At 34.4% G+C, this 13,887-nt stretch overlaps 2 pseudogenes across 2 annotated transcripts; one reads left to right on the forward strand and one right to left on the reverse strand.

The window, feature by feature from the left end:
- Window positions 1-693: 693 nt before the first annotated feature.
- LOC137743783 (disease resistance protein At4g27190-like) lies at window positions 694-5,109 on the forward strand (annotated as a pseudogene). The gene is made up of 4 exons (XR_015953750.1): window positions 694-1,139; window positions 1,238-4,155; window positions 4,251-4,662; window positions 4,769-5,109. The product of XR_015953750.1 is annotated as a disease resistance protein At4g27190-like (transcript).
- A 634-nt stretch (window positions 5,110-5,743) lies between these two features.
- LOC137743807 (pentatricopeptide repeat-containing protein PPR5 homolog, chloroplastic-like) lies at window positions 5,744-7,796 on the reverse strand (annotated as a pseudogene). The gene is made up of 2 exons (XR_015953751.1): window positions 7,659-7,796; window positions 5,744-7,059 (listed from the first exon to the last, which is right to left on the reverse strand). The product of XR_015953751.1 is annotated as a pentatricopeptide repeat-containing protein PPR5 homolog, chloroplastic-like (transcript).
- Between the last annotated feature and the right edge of the window lie 6,091 nt (window positions 7,797-13,887).

The following is a 13,887-nucleotide window of genomic DNA, read 5'->3' on the forward strand; positions in this document are numbered from 1 at the left end:
TATTACGACTAATATTAGTGAGACTAAATTTGGAGATTAAACTTGCAACTTCAATGACGTGTTACTAGTAGGAACGAACACGTTTATGAACGTTTAAGTAATAAACCAATCATCAATTTCCATGTTTATAAAATTTAGTCTTTTTAGTATTACTCATATTACTACTCATAAATGAAGAGTAATGCTAAGTAAATAAATTTTTTAGATCATATTTACAAACTATATGATGTGTCACCAATACGAAATAAGCATGTTAATCAACACTTCAGTAATAATTCAATCATCAACGCCCACGTTATATGATTTAAATAGATATCTTCTTAACACCGAGCTCTTACGTGATAAAATTCAACATCTATCACATTGTTTATGAGTTAAATTAAGACAATATCAACTTATATTGCATTGTATACGAGTTAAGTTAAGTTAATTAGCATTCTAAAATCTTAAAATAGACTACTCAAAATACCGAGTTTACGGTTCTGCCTCAAACAATTGTCTAATCCCTTGAAGATGCTCTTTGAAGATGCGAATGTGCAGTGGGACCCAATTTAGTAGGAGGTACCATGCATTTTCCAAGGAATCGGTCAGTTAGATTCCTATGTCGAAGTCGTCTTGAGCAAGTCTAGTGGTTTGAACATTGACTAACTACCAGGATGCCCAGCAGGAAATCGAAGAAGCATATTTTTTATTACTTAGCTTTGACTTTCTTTCCGACATGTTGCATGCCTTTTACATTCAATTTCTTGGATTTTACTTCAATGATTTAAGGTTATTCTGAAAATGAACGATTATTATAATAATAAAACACCCGTAAAATTGATGTGGACTATTGAATCTAATACCCCAACTTGTCAAAGATTGAATCTCAATTGCCATCACCATACTCTTTGCTCTGTGATCTAAGCCGAGGTGCGCTAACAGCTCTTTTGCAATTCACAACTTGACTCTCCTCGCATTCGATTGCTCTCTTGCAGTCAGTTTGTTGCAGCAACCTTTCTGCTTCAATCACCTCTAGTTTTCATATCAAAAAATCCAACAGCAAGACATACACTAAGAAGAAGAACAAATGAAAAGAAACATCTATTGCGAAAGAATATGAACAACAACTAGCTTCATGCATAATCAACAGAGATAAGGTATGTCATGTAACCAACTGCCTTGATTTCATTTCTTCTGTTACTTTTTATTGCGAAAGAGAAGTCTACCTGTTTATAATTTGGTTTGTATTCAACAGACGTTTATAAAACCAGTACCAGAAGCAAACGGTGAAAATAGGAACCAGATACATTAGTCTGCTGACAGAAGCATGGAGTTTCTTTTAGCAGCTGTTTCTGGGATTGTCGGGAAAGTATTGGAGCTCACAGTTCAACCAGTTGGACGGCAAGCGGGCTATATATTTCACCACAAAATAAACCTTAAAAATCTGGAGAGTCAGTTGGACAACCTAGGTGCTTCCAGAAACCGGGTGCAGCATACAGTCAATGAAGTTAAAAGGAAGGGTAGGAATGTGGATATTGACGTCGAGAAGTGGCTGACAAGAGTGGACTAAATTACTGGAGAGGCAAAAGAATTGTTGAAAGATGAACAAGAAGCAAAGGCAAGGTGTCTCCATGGATGGTGCCCTAATCTGTTTCTCCGTTATCAGCTAAGCAAGAAATCGAAAAAAATGGTGAAGGGGGTTCTCCAACTCCATGCAAATAAAGAATTTCCCAGATTTTCTTTCAAGGCTCCCTCTCAGGAGATATGGAGCATACCCACCGAAGAGTACGAGGCCTTTGAATCAAGGGCCTCTACCGTGAAGAAAATCATGGAGGAACTGAGGAATCCTAATACCAACATGATTGGGGTGTATGGGATTGGTGGCGTGGGGAAGACCACACTCATCAAAGAAGTTTTCAGGCAGGCTACTAAAGAGGAGTTATTTGATGATGTGGTTCTTGTACTAGATGTCAAACAGAATCCAGACCTGGAAAGAATTCAGAAAGAAATTGCCGAGAAGCTTGGTCTTGATGTTCTTGAAAATCAGACCATAGCTGGAAGAGCGCGGATTCTATGCGACAGGTTAAGAGACACGGAGATTCTTGTGATTTTAGATGATGTCTGGGAAAGAATTGATTTGGAGGCTTTGGGACTTCCCCGGAGAGTATGCAAAATATTGTTGACATGTAGAAGTCGAGAAATACTATCCTCTGAGATGCGTACGCAAAAGGAGTTTGGGCTTCATGTTTTGGGCGAAGAAGAAACTTGGAGCTTATTTGAAAAGATGGCAGGTGATGCTGTCAAAGATCCCGCTATAAGAACTGTGGCAACTGAAGTTGTCCAAAAATGTGGAGGTTTGCCAGTTTTAGTTGTCACAGTTGCAAGCGCTTTGAGAAATAGAAGGACTTTACATGCATGGAAAGATGCCTTAAGACGCTTAAAAAGGTTTGGCAAGGAAGAATTGACAGAAAAAGTATACTCGGCTCTAGGGTGGAGTTACGATCAATTGGGTGATGAGGAGCTCAAGCCTTTGTTCTTACTCTGTGGAATTACTGGGAGAAACTATATTTTTCTTGGAGACTTGCTGAAATATGCTATCGGTTTGGGGTTGTTTAAGAACATCAATACGGTGGAAGAAGCACGAAATGCATTGCATTCACTGGTGGAAAAGCTTAAGGATGCTTGTCTGTTGTTAGACGGTTATGATAATACATCTGTCAGAATGCATGACCTTGTACGAGATGTTGCTATCTCGATTGCATTTAGAGATAAACACATCTTATCAGCAGCTTATGGAGATGAGTTGAAAGAATGGCCAGATGAGGGTTTCTTAAAAAATTGCAGTATGATCTCTTTCCCTTGTTGCAATATCCCTCCACTTCCTGAAGCTCTGAAATGTGGAGAACTAAAAATGTTCTTTTTGTGGAGTAACGATGACTCGTTTGAAATTCCGGAGAGATTTTTTGAAGAGGTGAAAGAACTTAAGGTGTTGGATTTAACCAATCTGCGGATTCCATCACTACCTCCATCTCTTCAGTTCCTAACAAGTCTTCAAACATTATGTTTAGATCTATGCGTGCTGGGAGACATAGCTCTACTCGGACAGTTAAGGAACTTAGAGATTCTTAGCCTTTTGGAATCTCAAGTTAAACAGCTGCCAAAAGAAATAGGGCAGTTGTGTCGTCTACGATTGCTAGACTTGAGCGGTTGCTCTGAAATTGAAGTGATTTCACCCGGTGTTATATCTAGCCTGGAAAGACTAGAAGACTTGAGAATGGGAAACAGCTTTAACCAATGGGAGGAGGAAGGAGTCAATGTTGAAAGAAGTAATGCTAGCCTTTCAGAGCTGAAGCACAATTGTCTCGGCTAAGCTCATTAGACATACACATTCCAGATGCTAACATTCTTCCAGAAAACCTGTTCTCCGACAAGCTGGAAAGATACCACATATTGGTCGGTGATGCATGGAAATGGCATGGCGTGGATGAAACCTTCAACACTCTAAAACTCAAGCTCACTGCCAGCAATCAGTTGGACGGAGGTTTGAAAATGCTACTCAAGAGATCTGAAGATTTGTACTTCGATGTGTTGGAGGGTGTTAATAATATTGTCTATCATTTAGACAGTGAGGGTTTATTTCAGCAACTGAAACATCTCCACGTTCAAAACAATGCTGAAACTACATATATTATTAACTCGGTCAACTGGAGTTATTCTCATAATGCTTTCCCCATCTTGGAGTCACTTTTTCTTGACAACCTTGTTAGTCTGGAAAGTGTTTGTTGTGGCCAACTCACAGCGGAGAGTTTCCGACAGTTAAGAATCATAAAAGTGGAAAGTTGTCACAAGCTGAGGAATCTCTTTTCATTTTCAGTCGCAAGATGCTTTTTGCAACTTCAAGAGATCGAAGTGGAGAACTGCGAAACCATGACAGAGATTGTTGCGGAAGAAGGGGAAGATAATTTCAGTGATGAAGCAGTTGATCCCCTTGAGTTCTTTCAGTTACGATCTTTGACATTTCGGTGTCTACCCAATCTTATTGGTTTCTCCTCCAAAGGCAGCAAGCCTGTTGTTACTACAGGGTTGGATGAACAATTAACAAACGGAGAGTTCAACATAATCATTCTGGAGAATGAGATTGGAAGGCCCGTGCAACAGTTCATGAATGGTCAGGTATGTTCGTTAGTTTCAATTTTATAGAGCGGTTGTCATAGCATTCCATTGCGTCATTCTTCGTCTCTTAAAGAAACATTTGTCGTGATCTGCAGGTTGTGTTCCCAAGCTTAACAAGCTTGATCGTGGATCAATGCGATGGTTTAAGATTCATGTTTTCATCTTCCATGGCTAGAAGTCTAGAGCAACTCAAATATCTTCAGATATCTCGGTGTCATCTCATGGAAGAGATAGTATCAACACATGAATCCGGTGAAGCAAATGCAGATAACATGTTTTGTAAGTTAGAACATCTGCACCTAGAAGATCTTCCAAACCTCGCCAGATTTTGTGCAGGAAGTTACATTGAATTTCCGTCCTTGGAGAGATTAGACCTACGGTACTGTCCGAAATTGGGGGCTTTCATCTCCAATAATATGAGTAAGGATATCACAATCTCTAAAGAAATTGAAGGGAAAGGCTCAAAGGATAATCTCCAAACTGATAAACCTTCCTTTTTGACGAAAGGTGAAGCGTACCATTGTTTCTTTTTATATCATCATTTCAATATTTTCGTATTTGTCTTAGATAGAAATGGTTTCTGATCAAGCCAATGCGATGAATATATATGCAGGTCGGATAATCTAGCTTTGACAGATCGTTTGTCTTTCGGCCTAACCAAGTTTCTTCGACAATAAGCATTATTCAGACGAAGGTGAAACTGATAGACATGGGTGACTTGTTATCTGGTGTATAGATATATCTGCAGTATATTAGGAACGTAAATCTTGTGTAAACATCGATGATATTATGTAAGCGTTCTTATGTGTGTATTATTTATTAACGTTTCTTGCGCTCCAAGACGCTTATATTTCCTTGTAAAGAGGTTTATGTAGGAAACGTCTTGTATAAACATTGTAATAACAGTAACTGTGACAGCTGAATTGCACTTGCACTTGCACTGTCACCTCTAAATCCCAAGTTTCTTGGTTTTGACGAGAGGTTCGATTAAAAGAGTGAAGGAGAAGTAGAGAGTTGAGGAGGAAGTAGGGACGGTGAGGGAGGAGGAAACGGAAAGCAGTGAGCAGTGTTTAATATGGTGGACTCCATTGCCCCAAATTCACGGGGAAGAAGACAATGAACAGTCAATCATCTTCTTCTTTTTTATTTTTATATTTTTAAAGTTTTTAATTATAAAAAATAAAATTTGGTTTTTTATTAGAGTAAATTATAACAATGGCCCCTCAACTTTAACTTAATTGGAGTAATGGTTCTTTAACTAAAAATTTATTACCACTGGTCCCTTAACTAATCACAACGTGCAGTTATGGTCTCTCAACTTTAATCTTACTAGAGAAATAGTCCCTCAACTTTAGCTCAATTGGAGAAATGATCTCTCAGCTTTAATCCAACTGTAACAATGGTTATTCCAACATAACTCATTTTGACAAATTTATAACTACTTAAAATCAAGACTTCAGGGAGTTCAACAAGAGATATCGACTTAAAACCAAACAGACAGAATTACGAGGGTTTAAGAGGTTCACTGCAAATAAGAAAGTTAATATAACTAAAGACAAATTACTAACAATACCCCGGAAACAATACATTGTAAACACAAATTGGAAATTTTCATCATAAAGCAAAAATAAATGGTGTTCAGTGTTCACAACGATAAAAAACCAGAGAAAATACCACTTACTATATCACCAAGTGATTCCCTGGTCCCACAGTAATCTGGTGGTGGAGCCAAAAACTCTATGCTATATTTGCATCGAACCTGATTCTACCAGAAGAAAATCAGAAAAATATGTAAAACAAGTTATTAATCTTCTCTACCTACGTTTTTTCCCCATCCTGCGGTCTGCTCAAACCAGTTGTGGCACTCACAGACTCTGGACTCCCTGGTGAAGAGAAAACTGCCCCAAGAGCCTCTAGAAAGAACCTCTTATTTGGGACAATACCATCGTTTTCCATGGATTTCAGCAGTTTCTCTAGAAGCTCCTTCATGTTGGCCTTGGTGTAAGCCTTGTATAAAAGTTTATACGTTGATACATTTGGGCGTACCCCAATACTATTTGCACGCACAAAATGCTTATTAGCTTCCATGGGCAAACCATTCATGCAGTAAACATCAAGCATCGCATTAAGCGTTGAAAATTTTAACTCCCTTCCAGATTCAGCCAACCTGTCAAATACCTCCCTAGCTTTTGAAACACAATCACAGAACCCATACATCATGACAAGACTCTCATATGTTATGAAGCTTGGCGTGTATTTCATGTCAGTCATCTTCAGCAATACATGTTCCGCTTTCTCCTTAAGCCTTGCCTTAGCGTAATTTATGATCATTGAATTAAACGTAGGGAGTGTTGGTTTACCTGTTCCATCTTATCGAATTGTTGCTTCTTCCCATATGAATCAATCAGCAAATTAAGGGTGATGATGTCAGGCTTACACTGATTACTTTTCATGCGAGAAAGCACAGATTCCATTTCTCTGATATTTCCATTCTTCCCATATGCATCCATTACACCATTATACGTATAGATATCAGGGGAAGCAACGCTCTCATCAAGATCCTTAAACAAAGCATTAACTTTCTCTACATTTCAAGATTGTGCAAAAGCTCTCAAAAGAATGTTGTATGTCACAATGCTGGGTTGGCACCTTTTCCATTCCCTTCATCTTGTTAAAGTATCCGAGAGCTTTGTCCAAAGCCTTCGCTTCATCCTTGGAGTTAAGGTGGGCTGAGACGAGTGCATTGTAAACACAAGTATCAGGCCGGCACCCACTATTACGCATCTGAGAGAAAAGCCACATTGCCATCCAAGTTTGACCTTTCTTGCCCATAACCGAGATCAATTTTGAATACATGCCATTATCAGCAACATACCACCGCTGTCTTTGCATCCATCTGAATACCTGAGTGTGGCTTATATACGTGAAACTATCTTCCATCTTATCACAATTGCTGCTAGAAAATACTCACACAGGAACTGACATGTCTTACATAAAATTAGCAGTATACCACTATCAAATGCACCGAAACGTAAAAACTAACTGTTCACATTACAAGCACATCGAACTCACACGATTTCGAAAAACCCATAAAATTCATGCCATTGCCATTATTTAAAATGTCACACCGTGTACTCAAAATGCCTGCTGGTCTCTAAAACATATACATTTCTCCTTGCATTCTATTACCCTATATAGTGTATCATGCACAATAACTGTACATACCAAATTCACATCGTTTAGGAAGCTGATTTCCACACACCATTTTTAGCCTCCCACACGTCTCTCTTTGTTTCTGGTCATCGGATTGAATAAATCAATCAGAAACAACGACAACATTAAGCAGTAAGAGGAGAAAAAGGGTGTGCTTATCATTTCCCAATCGATTAATCAAGTTTTCGACTATTAATGGCGTCCACAGATCAAACCACAGCAAAAAAATCAAACAATTTAAATTAAAAAAAAAAAAACCACACACACACAAGATTGAAAATTGAGCTGACCTCTAAGCACTGAAGCCATTTGTCAGCCTTCCCAAGCTATTCAAAAAGCATAAAGCAATGCTCCGTCCTCACAGTCTTAACATACTTATTTAACGTCTTCAACAACGGCTCTTTGTCACTGAAGCTCGTCATGAGCGTCCGAACTAGGCCTGGCAAACGGGTCGTGTCTGTCGTGTTCGTGTCGTTTTCGTGTAACACCTGTTATCTTAACGGGTCGTGTCGTGTCACACCCGTTATCTTAACGGGTCCTTAACAGGTCGTGTCACTTTACCCAACGGGTAAAGTGACCCGACCCGTTATGACCCGTTATGACCAGTTAAGAAAAAAATATATTTTCTTAAAATTTGCACATACCACACATTGCGACATAAATATTACTTGAAAACATTAAAACATTTCTCGTTCAAGTACTATATCTACACTCGAAAATGAAAGCCTAATAAAAAAAATAATACATACACTACTAATCTATTACAAATATTAAATGTGCAAGGATAAAGAGTTTTTGTTTTTAAGATTGTCCCGTTACTTGATCTCTGAATGTTTCTTTTTTGTGATTTTTTGCTGATGTGATCTCCAAGCATATACAAACAATTTTGACGGTTTGGATCGTTGAAATTAGTTTTGGAGAATTCGTAAAACGATAGATTGACTAACACTTAGAGTTTATTTATACTTTCATTAAGTATAACATAAGATTTTGCGGTATCCACTTGTGTAAATATTTTAAATTGAAGATCGAATTCATTCATTGTATTCATATAGGGTCAACGAGTGTAGTTATAAAAAATCATCAAAATCGGAGTTAAAATAACCGTTAAATCGTGATTTTTCATTTATAACCGTTGAAAAGCTTTGTCCCGTTACTTGATCTCTGAATGTTTTTTTTTTTTGTGATTTTTTTCTGATGTGATCTCCAAGCATATACAAACAATTTTGACGATTTGGATCGTTGAAATTAGTTTTGGAGAATTCGTAAAACGATAGATTGACTAACACTTAGAGTTTATTTATACTTTTATTAAGTATAACCTAAGATTTTGTGGTATCCACTTGTGTAAATATTTTAAATTGAAGATCGAATTCATTCATTGTATTCATATAGGGTCAAGGAGTGTATTTATAAAAAATCATCAAAATCGGAGTTAAAATAACCGTTAAATCGTGATTTTTCGTTTATAACCGTTGAAAAGCTTTGTCCCGTTACTTGATCTCTGAATTTTTTTTTTGTGATTTTTTGCTGATGTGATCTCCAAGCATATACAAACAATTTTGACGGTTTGGATCGTTGAAATTAGTTTTGGAGAATTCGTAAAATGATAGATTGCCTAACACTTAGAGTTTATTTATACTTTTAAGTATAACATAAGATTTTGTGGTATCCACTTGTGTAAATATTTTAAATTGAAGATCGAATTCATTCATTGTATTCATATAGGGTCAAGGAGTGTAGTTATAAAAAATCATCAAAATCGGAGTTAAAATAACCATTAAATCGTGATTTTTCGTTTATAACCGTTGAAAAGCTTTGTCCCGTTACTTGATCTCTGAATGTTTTTTTTTTTGTGATTTTTTTCTGATGTGATCTCCAAGCATATACAAACAATTTTGACGGTTTAGATCGTTGAAATTAGTTTTGGAGAATTCGTAAAACGATAGATTGACTAACACTTAGAGTTTATTTATACTTTTATTAAGTATAATCTAAGATTTTGTGGTATCCACTTATGTAAATATTTTAAATTGAAGATCGAATTCATTCATTATATTCATATAGGGTCAAGGAGTGTAGTTATAAAAAATCATCAAAATCGGAGTTAAAATAACCGTTAAATCATGATTTTTCGTTTATAACCGTTGAAAAGCTTTGTCCCGTTACTTGATCTCTGAATGTTTTTTTTTTGTGATTTTTTGCTGATGTGATCTCCAAGCATATACAAACAATTATGACGGTTTGGATCGTTGAAATTAGTTTTGGAGAATTCGTAAAACGATAGAATGACTAACACTTAGAGTTTATTTATACTTTTATTAAGTATAACATAAGATTTTATGGTATCCACTTGTGTACATATTTTAAATTGAAGATCTAATTCATTCATTGTATTCATATAGGGTCAAGGAGTGTAGTTATAAAAAATCATCAAAATCGGAGTTAAAATAACCGTTAAATCGTGATTTTTCGTTTATAACCGTTGAAAAGCTTTGTCCCGTTACTTGATCTCTGAATGTTTTTTTTTTTTGATTTTTTGCTGATGTGATCTCCAAGCATATACAAACAATTTTGACGGTTTGGATCGTTGAAATTAGTTTTGGAGAATTCGTAAAACGATAGATTGACTAACACTTAGAGTTTATTTATAATTTCATTAAGTATAACATAAGATTTTGTGGTATCCACTTGTGTAAATATTTTAAATTGAAGATCAAATTCATTCATTGTATTCATATAGGGTCAAGGAGTGTAGTTATAAAAAATCATCAAAATCGGAGTTAAAATACCAATTAAATCGTGATTTTTCGTTTATAACCGTTGAAAAGCTTTGTCCCGTTACTTGATCGTTGAATGTTTTTTTTTTGTGATTTTTTGCTGATGTGATCTCCAAGCATATACAAACAATTTTGACGGTTTGGATCGTTGAAATCAGTTTTGGAGAATTCGTAAAACGATAGATTGACTAACACTTAGAGTTTATTTATACTTTCATTAAGTATAACATAAGATTTTGTGGTATCCACTTGTGTAAATATTTTACATTGAAGATCGAATTCATTCATTGTATTCATATAGGGTCAAGGAGTGTAGTTATAAAAAATCATCAAAATCAGAGTTAAAATAACTGTTAAATCGTGATTTTTCGTTTATAACCGTTGAAAAGCTTTGTCCCGTTACTTGATCTTTGAATTTTTTTTTTTTTGTGATTTTTTGCTGATGTGATCTCCAAGCATATACAAACAATTTTGACCGTTTGGATCGTTGAAATTAGTTTTGGAGAATTCGTAAAACGATAGATTGACTAACACTTAGAGTTTATTTATACTTTTATTAAGTATAACATAAGATTTTGTGGTATCCACTTGTGTAAATATTTTAAATTGAAGATCGAATTCATTCATTGTATTCATATAGGGTCAAGGAGTGTAGTTATAAAAAATCATCAAAAGCGGAGTTCAAATAACCGTTAAATCGTGATTTTTCGTTTATAGCCGTTGAAAAGCTTTGTCCCGTTACTTGATCTCTGAATGTTTTTTTTTTTGTGTTTTTTTGCTGATGTGATCTCCAAGCATATACAAACAATTTTGACGGTTTAGATCGTTGAAATTAGTTTTGGAGAATTCGTAAAACGATAAATTGACTAACACTTAGAGTTTATTTATACTTTCATTAAGTATAACAAAAGATTTTGTGGTATCCACTTGTGTAAATATTTTAAATTGAAGATCAAATTCATTTATTGTATTCATATAGGGTCAAGGAGTGTAGTTATAAAAAATCATCAAAATCAGAGTTAAAATAACCGTTAAATCGTGATTTTTCGTTTATAACCGTTGAAAAGCTTTGTCCCGTTACTTGATCTCTGAATGTTTTTTTTTGTGATTTTTTGCTGATGTGATCTCCAAGCATATACAAACAATTTTGACGGTTTGGATCGTTGAAATTAGTTTTGGAGAATTCGTAAAACGATAGATTGACTAACACTTAGAGTTTATTTATACTTTCATTAAGTATAACATAAGATTTTGTGGTATCCACTTGTGTAAATATTTTAAATTCAAGATCAAATTCATTCATTGTATTCATATAGGGTCAAGGAGTGTAGTTATAAAAAATCATCAAAATCGGAGTTAAAATAACCGTTAAATCGTGATTTTTCGTTTATAACCGTTGAAAAGCTTTGTCCCGTTACTTGATCTCTGAATGTTATTTTTTTGTGATTTTTTGCTGATGTGATCTCCAAGCATATACAAACAATTTTGACGGTTTGGATCGTTGAAATTAGTTTTGGAGAATTCGTAAAACGATAGATTGACTAACACTTAGAGTTTATTTATACCTTCATTAAGTATAACATAAGATTTTGTGGTATCCACTTGTGTAAATATTTTAAATTGAAGATCAAATTCATTCATTGTATTCATATAGGGTCAAGGAGTGTAGTTATAAAAAATCATCAAAATCGGAGTTAAAATAACCGTTAAATCGTGATTTTTCGTTTATAACCGTTGAAACACTTAGAGTTTATTTATACTTTTATTAAGTATAACATAAGATTTTGTGGTATCCACTTGTGTAAATATTTTAAATTGAAAATCGAATTCATTCATTGTATTCATATAGGGTCAAGGAGTGTAGTTATAAAAAATCATCAAAAGCGGAGTTCAAATAACCGTTAAATCGTGATTTTTCGTTTATAGCCGTTGAAAAGCTCTGTCCCGTTACTTGATCTCTGAATGTTTTTTTTTTTGTGTTTTTTTGCTGATGTGATCTCCAAGCATATACAAACAATTTTGACGGTTTGGATCGTTGAAATTAGTTTTGGAGAATTCGTAAAATGATAGATTGCCTAACACTTAGAGTTTATTTATACTTTTAAGTATAACATAAGATTTTGTGGTATCCACTTGTGTAAATATTTTAAATTGAAGATCGAATTCATTCATTGTATTCATATAGGGTCAAGGAGTGTAGTTATAAAAAATCATCAAAATCGGAGTTAAAATAACCATTAAATCGTGATTTTTCGTTTATAACCGTTGAAAAGCTTTGTCCCGTTACTTGATCTCTGAATGTTTTTTTTTTTGTGATTTTTTTCTGATGTGATCTCCAAGCATATACAAACAATTTTGACGGTTTAGATCGTTGAAATTAGTTTTGGAGAATTCGTAAAACGATAGATTGACTAACACTTAGAGTTTATTTATACTTTTATTAAGTATAATCTAAGATTTTGTGGTATCCACTTATGTAAATATTTTAAATTGAAGATCGAATTCATTCATTATATTCATATAGGGTCAAGGAGTGTAGTTATAAAAAATCATCAAAATCGGACTTAAAATAACCGTTAAATCATGATTTTTCGTTTATAACCGTTGAAAAGCTTTGTCCCGTTACTTGATCTCTGAATGTTTTTTTTTTGTGATTTTTTGCTGATGTGATCTCCAAGCATATACAAACAATTATGACGGTTTGGATCGTTGAAATTAGTTTTGGAGAATTCGTAAAACGATAGAATGACTAACACTTAGAGTTTATTTATACTTTTATTAAGTATAACATAAGATTTTATGGTATCCACTTGTGTACATATTTTAAATTGAAGATCTAATTCATTCATTGTATTCATATAGGGTCAAGGAGTGTAGTTATAAAAAATCATCAAAATCGGAGTTAAAATAACCGTTAAATCGTGATTTTTCGTTTATAACCGTTGAAAAGCTTTGTCCCGTTACTTGATCTCTGAATGTTTTTTTTTTTTTGATTTTTTGCTGATGTGATCTCCAAGCATATACAAACAATTTTGACGGTTTGGATCGTTGAAATTAGTTTTGGAGAATTCGTAAAACGATAGATTGACTAACACTTAGAGTTTATTTATAATTTCATTAAGTATAACATAAGATTTTGTGGTATCCACTTGTGTAAATATTTTAAATTGAAGATCAAATTCATTCATTGTATTCATATAGGGTCAAGGAGTGTAGTTATAAAAAATCATCAAAATCGGAGTTAAAATACCAATTAAATCGTGATTTTTCGTTTATAACCGTTGAAAAGCTTTGTCCCGTTACTTGATCGTTGAATGTTTTTTTTTTGTGATTTTTTGCTGATGTGATCTCCAAGCATATACAAACAATTTTGACGGTTTGGATCGTTGAAATCAGTTTTGGAGAATTCGTAAAACGATAGATTGACTAACACTTAGAGTTTATTTATACTTTCATTAAGTATAACATAAGATTTTGTGGTATCCACTTGTGTAAATATTTTAAATTGAAGATCGAATTCATTCATTGTATTCATATAGGGTCAAGGAGTGTAGTTATAAAAAATCATCAAAATCAGAGTTAAAATAACTGTTAAATCGTGATTTTTCGTTTATAACCGTTGAAAAGCTTTGTCCCGTTACTTGATCTTTGAATTTTTTTTTTTTTGTGATTTTTTGCTGATGTGATCTCCAAGCATATACAAACAATTTTGACCGTTTGGATCGTTGAAATTAGTTTT

The sequence above is a fragment of the Pyrus communis genome, chromosome 11 (genome assembly GCF_041283825.1).
Source record: "Pyrus communis isolate YQ-2024b chromosome 11, ASM4128382v1, whole genome shotgun sequence".
Lineage (NCBI taxonomy): Eukaryota > Viridiplantae > Streptophyta > Magnoliopsida > Rosales > Rosaceae > Pyrus > Pyrus communis.